Genomic DNA, 13,136 nt, shown 5'->3' with positions numbered 1-13,136 from the left:
TGTAATGAAAAATAAAATAAAATTTAAAACTGACAAACTAACAATTAAATTCAAATAAATATATATTAAATCAGATATAATTAAATCAAATATACAGAACAAGTTGCACTCTACTGCATACGAATATAAACGGTAATTAGTGACATATACTAGTTTGTACGGTGGAAACAAATTTTTGCACGAGGTCAAATGTGCAGAGGAGGTATATTTATTCAAGGTTTTAAAATCTCAAAAAATAATTCTAAATTATTCGCTTAATTGCTACACAAAAAAACACACAAAACACCTGAAACGATTACAGCGTTGTTTGAACGTGACAGCTAATTCAAATTAAAATTAATTAAATAATTTTAAAGAAAAAATTGAAGAGAAATCAAACCAGTTGTTTTGCTATTGTTTGTGTGGAAATTCCGAGCCTTGAAAGCTATGGCACAGATAGCAAGCCCCACTCTACCACACACCTGACCTGTAGTTGTTGGATTCTTTTCACAAAATCAAACTTAATTTCATAAAGAAAACAAAATATTTTTAATGGGGTTCCTGTCTCTGTTTGAAATATATCTTTTTGCTTGGATTTCTGTTTCAATGTTTGCAATTGTTCCGTCCATGGATCTAAAGTTTTATTATTGTAACAAAAGGATTGTACTCCCCGCCTCAGGAATTACACCCTACTGCTGGTGTCCTCACCTCTTACGAAACGTACTTGTGATGTGTCGCCATGGACAGATTTTTGTATCATATTTATGTTTAGCATTGTATAAGATCTTGTTGTAAAATGCGCACGAAGTTGATCACTGATGCATTTATGTCTGTAATCACAATAATATTTGTTTTTAATCGGTAGTAATAGTTTTGTTTTAATGGAAATTATTAATCTTGTATGGTCTGTAAATCCGCTAATACATGGTTCCTCATTTGTGCTTGGAGTTTTCCAAGTCCGCCAAAACTGTCTCGAAATCGGCCGTGCCAAGTAATTTATCCTCGATAGCCACATAGTACAGTTTATTAATCGTATTGAGACTACTTTGTGCAGCTGCAAGCAGTTCTAAACAAATGACTATTCATGCATGTGATGGAATCGAAATTAATTTGCTAGCTTCATCAGATACAGCGATTAATATCGATATAGTCCCGACAATAATTCCAATTGGATCACCTAAGATATTTCGTGTTGCCGTACTTCCTATAACACCTAAACCAACAGTTATTGCCGCGGAAAATCTGCAAATAGCATCTACGACCAAAACGGCGAGTTTATATTTCACGACCAGCGCGGTTCTCTTGGTCATGTCATTTTAAAGTTGTTGTTCCATTTCCATTATTTTTTCACGTCAATATCATTGATGGTCTTCCATAAGTCTTCTATTAATAATGTCATCACGCGTAGTACAATTGCACGCAAAGTATACATTGTACAGACTCATCATGTACAGATGCAATAGACACATGCATTCCTACCAATCACCCTTTTCTACTGATACAATTGTCAACCAGTGATAAACAAATTCCTTACTGAAGAATATTGAAGTTTTTAACAATTCTATATTTTGGAGGCTTAGCATTACTGTCATTTTGAAATATACTATTTGCACACGTGCCAAGTGTATCAAACGATAGTTTTCATCTTCTCCAGATAAATGTTACCAGAACAAGTGCGCCCTTGCTGGTCAAGTAGATGTTTGTTTAACATAAGTAACGGGAAATACATACGGAATGGATGTTGATTCCACTTCATCGTTTTCAAAATAATTCCAGAATGATTTTGCATTTGGTGGTGCAGTCAAAGATTGAGTGCATATTTATGTACTTCTGCAATAATTCCAAGTTGGCCTCCAGTTAATTGTTGTGCATCAATGGGTTTCCAATGGTCAATTTCTGTTTGACTCCTACCAATATTATATTTCATTGTATGCTAGGTCTGCTAATACCACTTTGAATCAAATGTTCGTCAACAAGTTCAACGAATTTGCTATCAATGTTAGCATCAGCTGTCAGTTTATGCAACTCCTCGTGGGTAAGTTCTGCAACCTCATCACTGCGGTTAGTATCATTTAAGTGAATAATGACATATCTAATATTAAACACTAGCACAAAAGACGAGAAAGTGCGTTTCTGAATATATGCTGAATCCCTGCATCTGCATTTCACTTCTGGTGACCTAGGGTACTGAACCTGTATATATAAAACTTTGTATAGTATTTTCTTCTGAAAGATGTTCTATTAATGTACGATGCAGCGAATTATTTGTCACTATTGTCATTGGACGGTTAACCATCGAACTCCCATCTCCAAAAAAAAAACATCCATCCAACCAAACATAGAATGACTTAAATAACAATATAACCATCCACAATTTTGAACATGTAACCCTAAACCATTTTTGTTCAAATACACCCTATGTCGCATATGACCCTCCATCATTTTCATTTATAATAAAGTACATAAACCATTTTAAACCACTTTTGATTTTCATGATATGAACCTGCTTTAACTTTTTTCCCTCGATCTCTACACTATTAATATGCTTCACAAAATCCTGACCATGTGTTATCAGACGTATCTTTCTCTACTTTTGAAACCGTTTTATTAACTCCCAAATTAAATCATGTTACACGGTTGTCTAACTGATTCAAAAGAACATCTTTCGAATTTTGTGGAATAACTATTGGAAATTTTGATTGTCTCCGTTGACCTGGGTCACATTTACGGCATAGTAAGTTATTGTGTATTTCCAAATAATGACATCATGCCCAATTATATTCTTTTTGTCTTCGTCTAAGTTGGATATCTTGCGCCATGTTGGTCTTAAACCACTATTTAACAAAAGTATCACACTATTTAGTACTGGATCTTGTTTTTGTAAACATACGGTGTTATTATTTATTCTCTCAAGGTTATTGTTAATGTCTGTTTTGTCTTTCCTCGCTTCAGAATTGTCATAGCCAGTATTCTGTTTGTGGATCATAGCACCTGGTATGTATCCTATAGCTTTTAAAAAAGTCTGTTCTGGTTGTGACTTTTCCCTGTCTAAAATGTTGACGATTTGGTGAACAATCCAAATTAGCAATGTATCAATCATGGGGTATAGAGAAAGTGGTTTGGGGTCTGTCGTCAAGGGAAATTTAATTTTCCAGTCACCACTTTGTTTTAAACATGTTGTTTTTTATTATATTCCCCGTAATAAGTTGATCACTGTTTCGGGAAACACCATCCCAGGGTCAAATTACAATAACACACTTCAGGTCATCAGGTAATCTAGGGACAATACATGTCATGCACAGGAAAGAAACAGAAAACACGTACACACGCATACATACGCATGCATACATTGATTAAACACGCAATCCCTTTAGAGACACAGCTTAGATACACACAAGTATACGGCATTCTAGGTGACATGGACTTTGCGATATTACAGCATTTGTTCCTGTTTACTGAACTGAATACAATACACGTTCATGATTCATGCCCATTGTTGAAGAAATTGGTCTATTTTTATTTAACCTAGCCGTATATTTTTCAATGTTTTTATGCATTTCAACTTTTTGCTTATAAGCAGAAGAAAGATTTTGCATATTGAACCTGCAGTGTCAATATAATATATAGCCAAAATAAGCAAGAGATTGAACAATATGTCAAATTGTTCGCTTTCTAAAAGTATTGTTTTGGGATAAATGAACAGTATATACTTTCACTATTTTCGTACTTGCTCTTACAGAGAGTACATTTATCGTCGCTTAGTATGTTGTTTTAGAAACAAAATTAGTAATTTGCGGTAACATTAAGAGAGATCAACTTTGAATCTTTTGTGCAAAGTTTGTTGCGTCTATAAATCTCATAAAATCCCCCAATTGTCTTTCAAAAGAATTTATAGAACTCTGACGTAAATCCATCTGCGCCAGTACTTTTCCCATGTTCCATCCATTTTATAGACATATCGTATTCACTGATTGTTAGTAGACTCTCACATGATTCTCTTTCCTGTTGACCAAGTATAATATTGTGATTAAGAAATCTAAGTTGTGTTTCTTTAAAATCCTTAAAGTCAAACCGAGCAATTCTGCAGCCAGACTTAATAAAAGTTTTCTTGCTTCTCAGGTATACATTTTGTCCCATCATCTAAAATAATGTCCTTGATTTTGTTATTTTGTTATTGTCATAATTTCTTTTTTCAAAGTTACAAAAAATGTGCCGTTCTTTTTTCTTTTAACACATACCATCTAGCTTTGATCTTAATATAAATCTTCTATGTATTATTTCCCACATTCTGCTTTTATCTAAATTTTCCATACTTTACCCATCTATATAATCCGACAATCCCTTATCTTGGATAGTATTCCGATCTCCACATATTATAACTGACGAGCTCCAAATACTTAAATATCTTTCCTTAGATTTCTTTAAAAGCATTGATTATCGTCGTTATACCCGTACAAATTCACGATGGGTCTTCTATTTCCATTAATTGTAACATCTAGCATAACAAATCTCCTTTGATTGCCACATCTTTTTCTATGGATTGCAAATTCAATCATATTGAGACCCCAGCAACATCGTTAATGCAGTGACTAAATAAACAGTTGTATCCCCATTCAACAGTCTAATATATTAGATCTGTACAATTACATCATACGCATGACAGTCGCATGCACACTAAATACAAATATCGGTCATAAAACCATGCACAGAGTTACATTACATACGATAAGATTGTGTAGCAGGAGCATATATTTTATAATTTTATATGTTCATGTTTTAATTAGGCAGAAGTATTTTATTATGTTATGTAGCTAATGTTTATTGATGAGTGAAATGAAGTCATCAGTTGCAATTATTGTGTTATTCTCATTTTATACATATTTAGCCATTTAAGCAACCTTGAACCAGGATTACCTGTTCGAGTTCTGTTCACGCTGGCTTGGTCTATTGTATGACAAGTGGTAAGTAACTTTCTGATTGGTTAGTTTGCTACTTTTATGTATAAACAATATCGTATGAACATCATATTATTGGTGGTCATTCCATTGGAGCTTCTGAAGGGTGCTGGTCATGGCATTGCATTAAGAAAAGTGCCTGATTATTCTTTTGCTTCAAGGAAAATGTGACTTGACCTTTATCACAAATGATAAAGTAAATAGATTTATAATATGGTTAATGTAACAGTTTATTTTATATGTACTCTGTATATTTCTCTAGAATATATGTTGAGGTATTTTAGTACATTAATAGGTTATCAGCCTACATATTCTTTTATGAGCCTATCATTCTGTCCATAGCTTGTCTGTCTGTATGCTCTCTACTTTTGCTCTAAACACTGATAGTTGTTTAGGTTTATTTGGTCCACTATCTCTCTAGATGGATAATTAATAAATATATGGTGTTGTAAGTTATTCGTATTGAATGTACTGTAAACAGAATCAATGTAAATATGCAGACCAATAATGCACTGATGACGGTATTATTTATTGTTGTAGTAAATGTATTTTAATGCATTTGCAGGGTGTAACAAAGCAGGAGAAATGTATCAATCTCCACTTATCAACCTCAATGCACAATAATACCCAATAATAGCAAATACTGGACTTGTATCGTCTATTCAGTGAGTAGAAGCCAAGTGCTGTAGCAGTTTGGTAGTTAAATATTAATACAATAGGTAATGAACAACAAGTGAAATGAATACACCCGTCTGAGATAGCTTCATGCGCCTCCGACAGACCTTTTCTGAGCTATCTATATTTTACTGCGTACAATTTGTTTTTACCCGTAGTAACCAATTTGAGGTCAAGAGTGGTGAACGACTTTGATCCACACAGTGCGTCTATGGTACTATCAATTCTTGGGAGAGTGTAACTATCTTTTATTTTAACGTAATTCAGTTTTTTATAATCAGTGCAAAATGTACAAGTATCTTTTTGTCTTCTATAAAAAATGGAAACACCAGGAGTTATTAGATTCCTCAATGACTCCTTTTGCTGCCATAACTTCAACTTCTTTCTCTGCTTGTTTCATACAAGCTAATGGAACTTCGACGTTGTTGCCTAAAGAAAGTATTTACGCCCTGTATTAACATGAGGTTCAACTAGATATGTTAAACCCATTTCATCCGTTTTCCTTGGGAACGTGTCCTGATATTCCATAAGTAAATCTGTCAAAGAGATCAACGTTTATTTCTTTGCAGGACTCCTGGAAATATTGATCTAAATGTTCGGGTACTGTGTTTTCATTTAGGCTAGATTCTATGAACTTGACTTCGTTTACAGTGGATGGTTGTTCAATAAACAAAATGACCATACGAACAGTGGGAACTACAGTGTATTCTGACGTTTATAGCCCTTGTCAGTAATATTTAGAAGCCACAAACGTACACTGCCCAATGTAGGATTGACAACAGTTTTAGGCAAATATATGTCATCCTTTTGCATCAAATTTCACGTTTGTTCCATTAACGCAGTTTTCTCTTTAAGTCAACAAGTTTTCAAGGTATAATAATTTCACTATTGGGGGAATAATGACATCATCCAAGACTGAAACAAGGCTACAAATGGGTTCTATTTCAGTTTGATACCGAAAGCATGGAATAGTTTCCCCCTTTACTGTTATACAATTTTTATTCAAGAGAATACCTATTGAATGTCCCGTCACGAAGTCTAGACCATGGATTTCGTTCTGGTCAATATTATCTTCGACAGCCTAATTCCTAATCTTTTTACTACCTAGGGAAAGTCAAGCTAGCATTTTCCTAAGAAAGGTTTCCTATCTCCAGTTGAGGTGACCAAATATAATGTCACACATTTTGAAACTTTGCGATACATTCTAATTTCTATTGCTAATGATAATAACACTAGCACCAGTATCCACAAGCAAAGGTGCCTGATGATTTTGTATTTTAGCACAGAGATCATATGGTTTCTTCATTTCCTGTTGAATTCTGATCCTCGATTTCAGCACTAACTAGGTTTTCTTTCTCTGTTTGCTCTTTGATTTTTTATTTCAGTCTATATAACGTTGAGTCTTTCTATTATCCCTACCCTGTGAGCTTTTGGTTGTCATTTCTGTATCTGAAAAACCTTTAATTCCACTGTAGTTCTGCTTGTACATTTTATTCTAACTCTGATTATCATTCCAGGTATTTGTTTGTATGGTGGGGATTCTGTTCTGTACATAGTTACACCTCCCCCCCCCCCTTCATCTTCATTGATTGTTTTACACCTAAGTTCCCTTATAGAGAGCCTTATATTTGAATCTGAGAAAGAGTCAGTGAAATAATCAATAACCACATTGTTTCATCAGGCTGAGAAACCTGATGGAAGAACTGGGATAGGTTTTGGTTAGATTGTGCAGGCTCTGATAATAACTAGTCTTTTCCCATAACTCTTGTTTCAAATTTCGCTTTATACATTTCGTACTGTTCGACTGATTCAATCTAATATTTAGTAACTTAACTAAGGGTTCTTGAGGCCTCAACCGCATTAAAAAGTCCGCCATCGGAGGTTGGGTTATATGTACAAGAAAATTACATATAGTTTTCATTTCTGTTTGAGTTTTGGAAAGGTTAACTAGTATTAATATAATCACCATGCGAAAGCTTGTTAAGAGTTGCTTCTTTAGAAAATAGTTTTTCCAGTGTTCACATAACCTTTAAGAGAATTAAAATCTTTACTTAACTCCCTTATATTTTCATACACGTCTCATTTCAACGAATTTTTCATATCCTGTAAAATTTTCATATTTTCTTGTCTACAGACAATAGCTGCTCAGTAAGTTTATTTAAGATATGAATGCCACTCACATTCATGTTTTTGTATATTGTCAGATCTAGAACTGAAACGATTCAAAAACTTAGTTTTTCCACCTGATTGTCTTCAGCAATTAAATCGGAGTGATCTTTTTATCTCATCAAACTGATTTCACTATAATCTATTGTGGATTTAATTTTTATAAAAATGTCCAATAACGTCGCTTTATTGTATTCAGTTATATGCATTTTTGTTTTTTTTTAAGTCAGGAGTTGTTTTGGTCGACTAGAAATTGGTTAAACAATTTTGAAATATAGAACAAAATATTCCTCTAATCCCACTTATTGACACCAATGTAATGGATTTTTTATTCACTTTACGTCAATATTTGTATTAAAAGATTCGTCCCGACCAAGCACGTGTCCAAAGAAAAATTAAGTTAGGATGAATAAAATATAAAAGATGTAATGAGACACACATTGGAACCATACATCCACAATATGGACGTATGTATTATACATGTATAATGTTTATCCACCTATGGGTACTGTCAACGTACCTGATACTTGAGAAGGGTATGTAGGCTTTACAATGGCTTTGCACCACAATGTTTCATTACAACTCATAGCGGTGAGTGTACAGTTAGAATATTTCCCCTACTTAACGTTAATATACATAGGTAATATATATCCTTTGGGACTGTCAGCCAGAATTGGAATGAATGTATTTAGAAATTATAGTATTCATGTAGGCGTTCAAAGCCGAGCATTTCAATATTGGGAGTCAATTTATGGAATTTTATTATAAATACCTTTAAACAGTAATTATTTAGTTTATTTGGATTCTCAAACATCCATAATCCTTTGTAAAGATTATATTTACAATCATTGAAAAGTACATACATCAAAATCAAAAGTATATGGACATTTTTGGAAGAGATTAGCCTGAAGGTGTGATCCAGATTGATTGTCAGGCGATGCGGTGCCATAACGTAAGCTACTCATGTTGATGAACAAATTCGTACTGCCATATATTGCGATGAATAGATTCGACGTGATAATTTCTTGACCCACTTTATTACCTGGTCACTATAATAACAGTCCTTAGCGATCGATAATTTTCGTCTGGAAGTTTCTTAATAACAATTAAAGTACAGAACATTCAATAATCGGGATTGAATATAATCTGGTTAAAGAAAATTAGGATTAAATTTTAAAGCGACAATTTATATTTAATTTAAGATGAGCAAATGCGCATTCATGACCTGCATGTATTTTACTTTGGTATGCCTCCATGGATGGTAATTTGGAATGTGTTCCAAAACCGGATAAACTATAGTTATGATTGCTATGAGTTGTTTACTTCAACCTCAATAATACCTGCATTTATTACAACCGCTACGTGGGTGTTAAGTGTCTGTAAATCAACCCTGATTTGTCGTCTTAGCTGTCTTTGTATACGTTAACTAAAGGGAAGCTTGATCAACCAGTCAAAACTCTTGTCGCATCCCGCCTCCTGACGTAATTCCAATATCTCCACACTAGAGGATTGTGGTACTGAATGACATCACACGTCGGGAAAAAGCTGCGTCTACAATAGATGAGCACGTTAAGCATACAAGTATGAAAGAGAGACGATGTTACTTATCAAAGTAGGCATTAAGGTAACTATACATCGTAATATAAAGACATCACATGTTCGGTATGTTTCAAATCGTACCGGAAACGTTGCAAGCATTAATGAAATGACAATATTTGGTTACGTGACGGCGTCTTCATTCTGCATACCATCTCGACATCCCTTGACGGAAGAATGTATAAGAAAATACGAGGTCATAGGAACTAAAAATTCGTCACTAAAAGTAACTTGCATAATCCTAATTTTCAATGCATATGCTTATTATTTCTTTTTAAAGTATCATGCTTGTTATCACGGTCCATTACGTCACTTGATGTAGGAATCCCATTTTCTAATTATAGTAACAATGGAATAACCTGGAAGGTAGCGTTCAAGAGTACAAACAACTCAATACAAGAATAATACATCAGGAACAGTGCTGGAGAGGAGGTCACGTACTGCTTGTGCACATACGATCAGTCGGTATGTCTTTCTGGATTTTTTAAGGATACATCCCTGAACCAATATTAATTTGATAAATTGTGAAGTTCTATATACAAGATACACGAGGAACAGGTAGGTACACATATCCGCATAACGAAATGTACTACCAATGAACACTTTCGATGTTTGACATCCTCGTTTGATTTAATGTGCATAAGAAATACGTATACAATGTAGAATCTACTTCTAATAATATTTTAGTTATGTCATATTTTTGGCACACAGGCTTTGGTTACTATTAAAGTATTTTGTATGAAAATAAGTATTATTGTAGTAAAACAAAAAGGCATACAGGTCATTCATGCACATCTACTGATTGTACATTAAATATAAATCATTGTTTAAAAATATAATACTAATTGTGTACCAAAGTCTATTCTATCCTGATTATTGGATGCTCTACATCCTAACTGTCAACACGAAACTTATCAATCGATATGGACATTTACAATGGTGGAAAAATATCACTGTAAACTGGGTCAAGAAAAGAGCAAATCGTGTAAATTGGTCACAGTATAGGGTAGTACGAATTTATTTATCAACATCCGAAGCTTTCATTATAACATTCAGCGTACGACATTCAAACCTGGTAGTACTGGATCACACTTTTAAGTGAACTTGGTACAAAAGTCTTGACGTACATTAACCTTGATAATGCTGTGTGTACTTCTCAGTGCGTGCAAATAATGATCTTCCAAGGGAATATGAATGTATGATGATCCAAATAAAGTGTATCATTGCAGTTTGCAGATTTGCAAAAGTAAATTCTAAAACATGACAACCATTACTGAAATAATCGGCGTTGAATGAATACATGACCAGTATGAATTTAACTGTATAGCAATAGCACACCCTCATATTTGTTTGCATCCGTATCTGATTTTAAAATATAAGAAGCATCAATGATAAAGAAAAATGTAGAAAACGTAGTCATTTCATTCATTCATTAAAAACTTCTAAATAGACTGTCGCGAAGGGGATAGTAACAGTGTATAATTATTTATTTCAACGCAAAATGAAATTCCCAGAGTAAACAGGCAAACAGGCTGATTATAATCCATTTCTGGTTTCAGGAATAGTCTATTGCAGTAAAACTGTGTTGTCTGTGTTTAAAATTTGCCCCGTCTATTTTCAATATTTCTGAAACAAATTGAACAAAGAAATAGGAGGAACATGTGTACATTGATGAAAGAGATTTAACTCCAAAAGTTACGGAATTATGGAGATTTTCAATTACGGTGAACTACATCACATCTGTTACTTGAAAACATAGACTGGCATATGCGAGTACAGAGACTGTGTTGCTAAAGCAACTCCCCTTTGATTTGAAATACCAACAAGTTGACAATGTTTGAGACCCTCTAGCGACGGTCAGATTTTTACTTATTAATCAATGAATGAAATAATTAAGTTTCGTGCATGTTTTATATAAATCATGCCATCTGTTTTTAAAATTGTTTGTAGGTTAAAGACGAAAGGAATGGTGTAAGAATACTAAAGTAGTGTTATTAATATATGAGAGTGAATTTCGATTAGTGATATAGGCAAATTCCAAGCCATTACTTTACCGTTCCATCACACGCGAAGAGATGATTTAAGTAAATTGACATAAACCCGTGGTGAGCCTCCCGTAATGAGCCTCAGGAGAAGTTAATATAATAGATATCTCACTAGGCCAATATACTAATATAAATAATATATCGATACACTCTGGCACACAGTTCCCAGTAAAGATGATCTCGGAATTAATTAGTATCTGTTTAAGTTTTGTAACTTCATTCAGTCCCACGTTTTTATAATTTTTTAAAATTATGACTGAGCGATTAATGGTCGCATTTTAGTTACATCAATATATTGCACATTTTATACACAGTGGGGGATAATTATGGAAATGGGGATATGTTCATTTGTGAGCCCTGAATATTCTCGACTTGTTAATCAGAAGAGAAAATGCAAAAACTAGTTTTCTTTTTTTTCCATTATATGAGATTGTTGATCTCTCTCACTCTCTCAGTCATGTTTTCTTTCTTTTAATAAGAAATATTTGTTTCTATAAACACATGTTTATTATTGCAGTAACACTGAAAGTCTTACGCAAAAAGAAGCTGGACCATTTATCTAGCCTAGTGGTTAGAGCGGCCACCTCGGATGCGGAAGGTCGCGGGTTCGAACCCAGGTCGAGTCATACCAAAGATTTATAAAACAAATTGTGCTAACAGCAGGCCCTCACATTTAAGAGGTTAGTGTTAGGACTTGTAGTCCTGGTGTCAGGGCAATGTGACCGGGTGGGAGATCATTCTAGATGTCTACGACATGATGCGCCAGTGCTAGATATCTGTATAAACTACCACACTTCAGACATCGTAACGATATCACTAAAAATTGTTAAAGCTTCATTAAAATCCAAAGCACACACATGCAAAAAGAAGACCCCTATGTAAACAAGCAAACAGTATGCTTGCTCTCCATTTCTAGTTTCAAGAATAATCAATTGCAGTATAACTATCCTCTGTGTCAAACATTTGTAGCATCTATTTTCAGTGTTTCTAAACCAAACTGAACAAAGAAATAGGAGGAACTCTGTACATGTGTTGAGAGAGATGTAACTCCATAAGTTCGGGATTATTGATATTTGTCAAAGACGGTGAATTACATCACATATGTTATTTGAAAACTTAGACAGGCCCATGCAAATATAGAGACCGTGTTGCTATAGAAACTCCCGTTTGATTTGAAATATCAACACGTTCACAGTGTTTGGCAGCCCCTAGCGACGGTCAGTTATAACCTATATCTCAGTGAATAAAATGACTAATTTCCGTGCCATCTCTGTTTAAAACAAGTAGAGATTTACAAACAAACGAGGTCATGTGAGAAGACAATAGCAGTAGAATCATTATAGGAGTATTTTGATTATTGATATAGGTCAATTCCACCCCACGATTGTACCGTTCAGTTACACGCTAATGAATGATTTAAGTAAATGTACATAAACCCGTGGTAAGCCTCCTGTAATGGAGAAGTTAACATAATAGAGGTCTCGGTTAGGCCAATACAATAATATAAATAGTATACAGATCGATATACTCTTACACACAGTTGCCCGGTGAAGATGAACTCGGGACTAATCAGTATCTGTTCAAAGTTGGTAACTTCATTCAGACTCATGTTTCGATATTTTGCTTAAATTGCGACTGAGTGATTAATGGTCGCATTTTAGTTGCATGAACTGCAATTAGTGATATAGGCAAATTCCAAGCCATTACTTTACCGTTCCAT

General features: G+C 34.2%; 1 protein-coding gene across 9 annotated transcripts in view; it reads left to right on the top strand.

The window, feature by feature from the left end:
* The window catches only part of LOC149770845 (uncharacterized), a 139,098-nt gene that overhangs the window by 45,631 nt on the left and 80,331 nt on the right, over nt 1-13,136 (top strand). For 3 of the 9 annotated variants that reach the window (XM_089949045.1, XM_089949043.1, XM_089949041.1), the window contains exons 3-5: nt 4,865-4,940; nt 9,716-9,836; nt 11,934-12,096. The gene's annotated coding sequence lies outside the window, so the exon portion shown is untranslated. Of the gene's footprint in view, nt 1-2,931; nt 2,974-4,864; nt 4,941-8,290; nt 9,400-9,715; nt 9,930-11,933; nt 12,097-13,136 lie in introns of those variants that run through there. The other 6 variants (XM_089949039.1, XM_089949040.1, XM_089949047.1 and 3 more) reach the window with 4 other exon arrangements.

The sequence above is a fragment of the Sinohyriopsis cumingii genome, unplaced genomic scaffold (assembly GCF_028554795.1).
Source record: "Sinohyriopsis cumingii isolate HCF-2022 unplaced genomic scaffold, ASM2855479v2 utg002260l, whole genome shotgun sequence".
Taxonomy (NCBI): domain Eukaryota; kingdom Metazoa; phylum Mollusca; class Bivalvia; order Unionida; family Unionidae; genus Sinohyriopsis; species Sinohyriopsis cumingii.
This window is presented reverse-complemented; position numbering and strand designations above follow the sequence as displayed.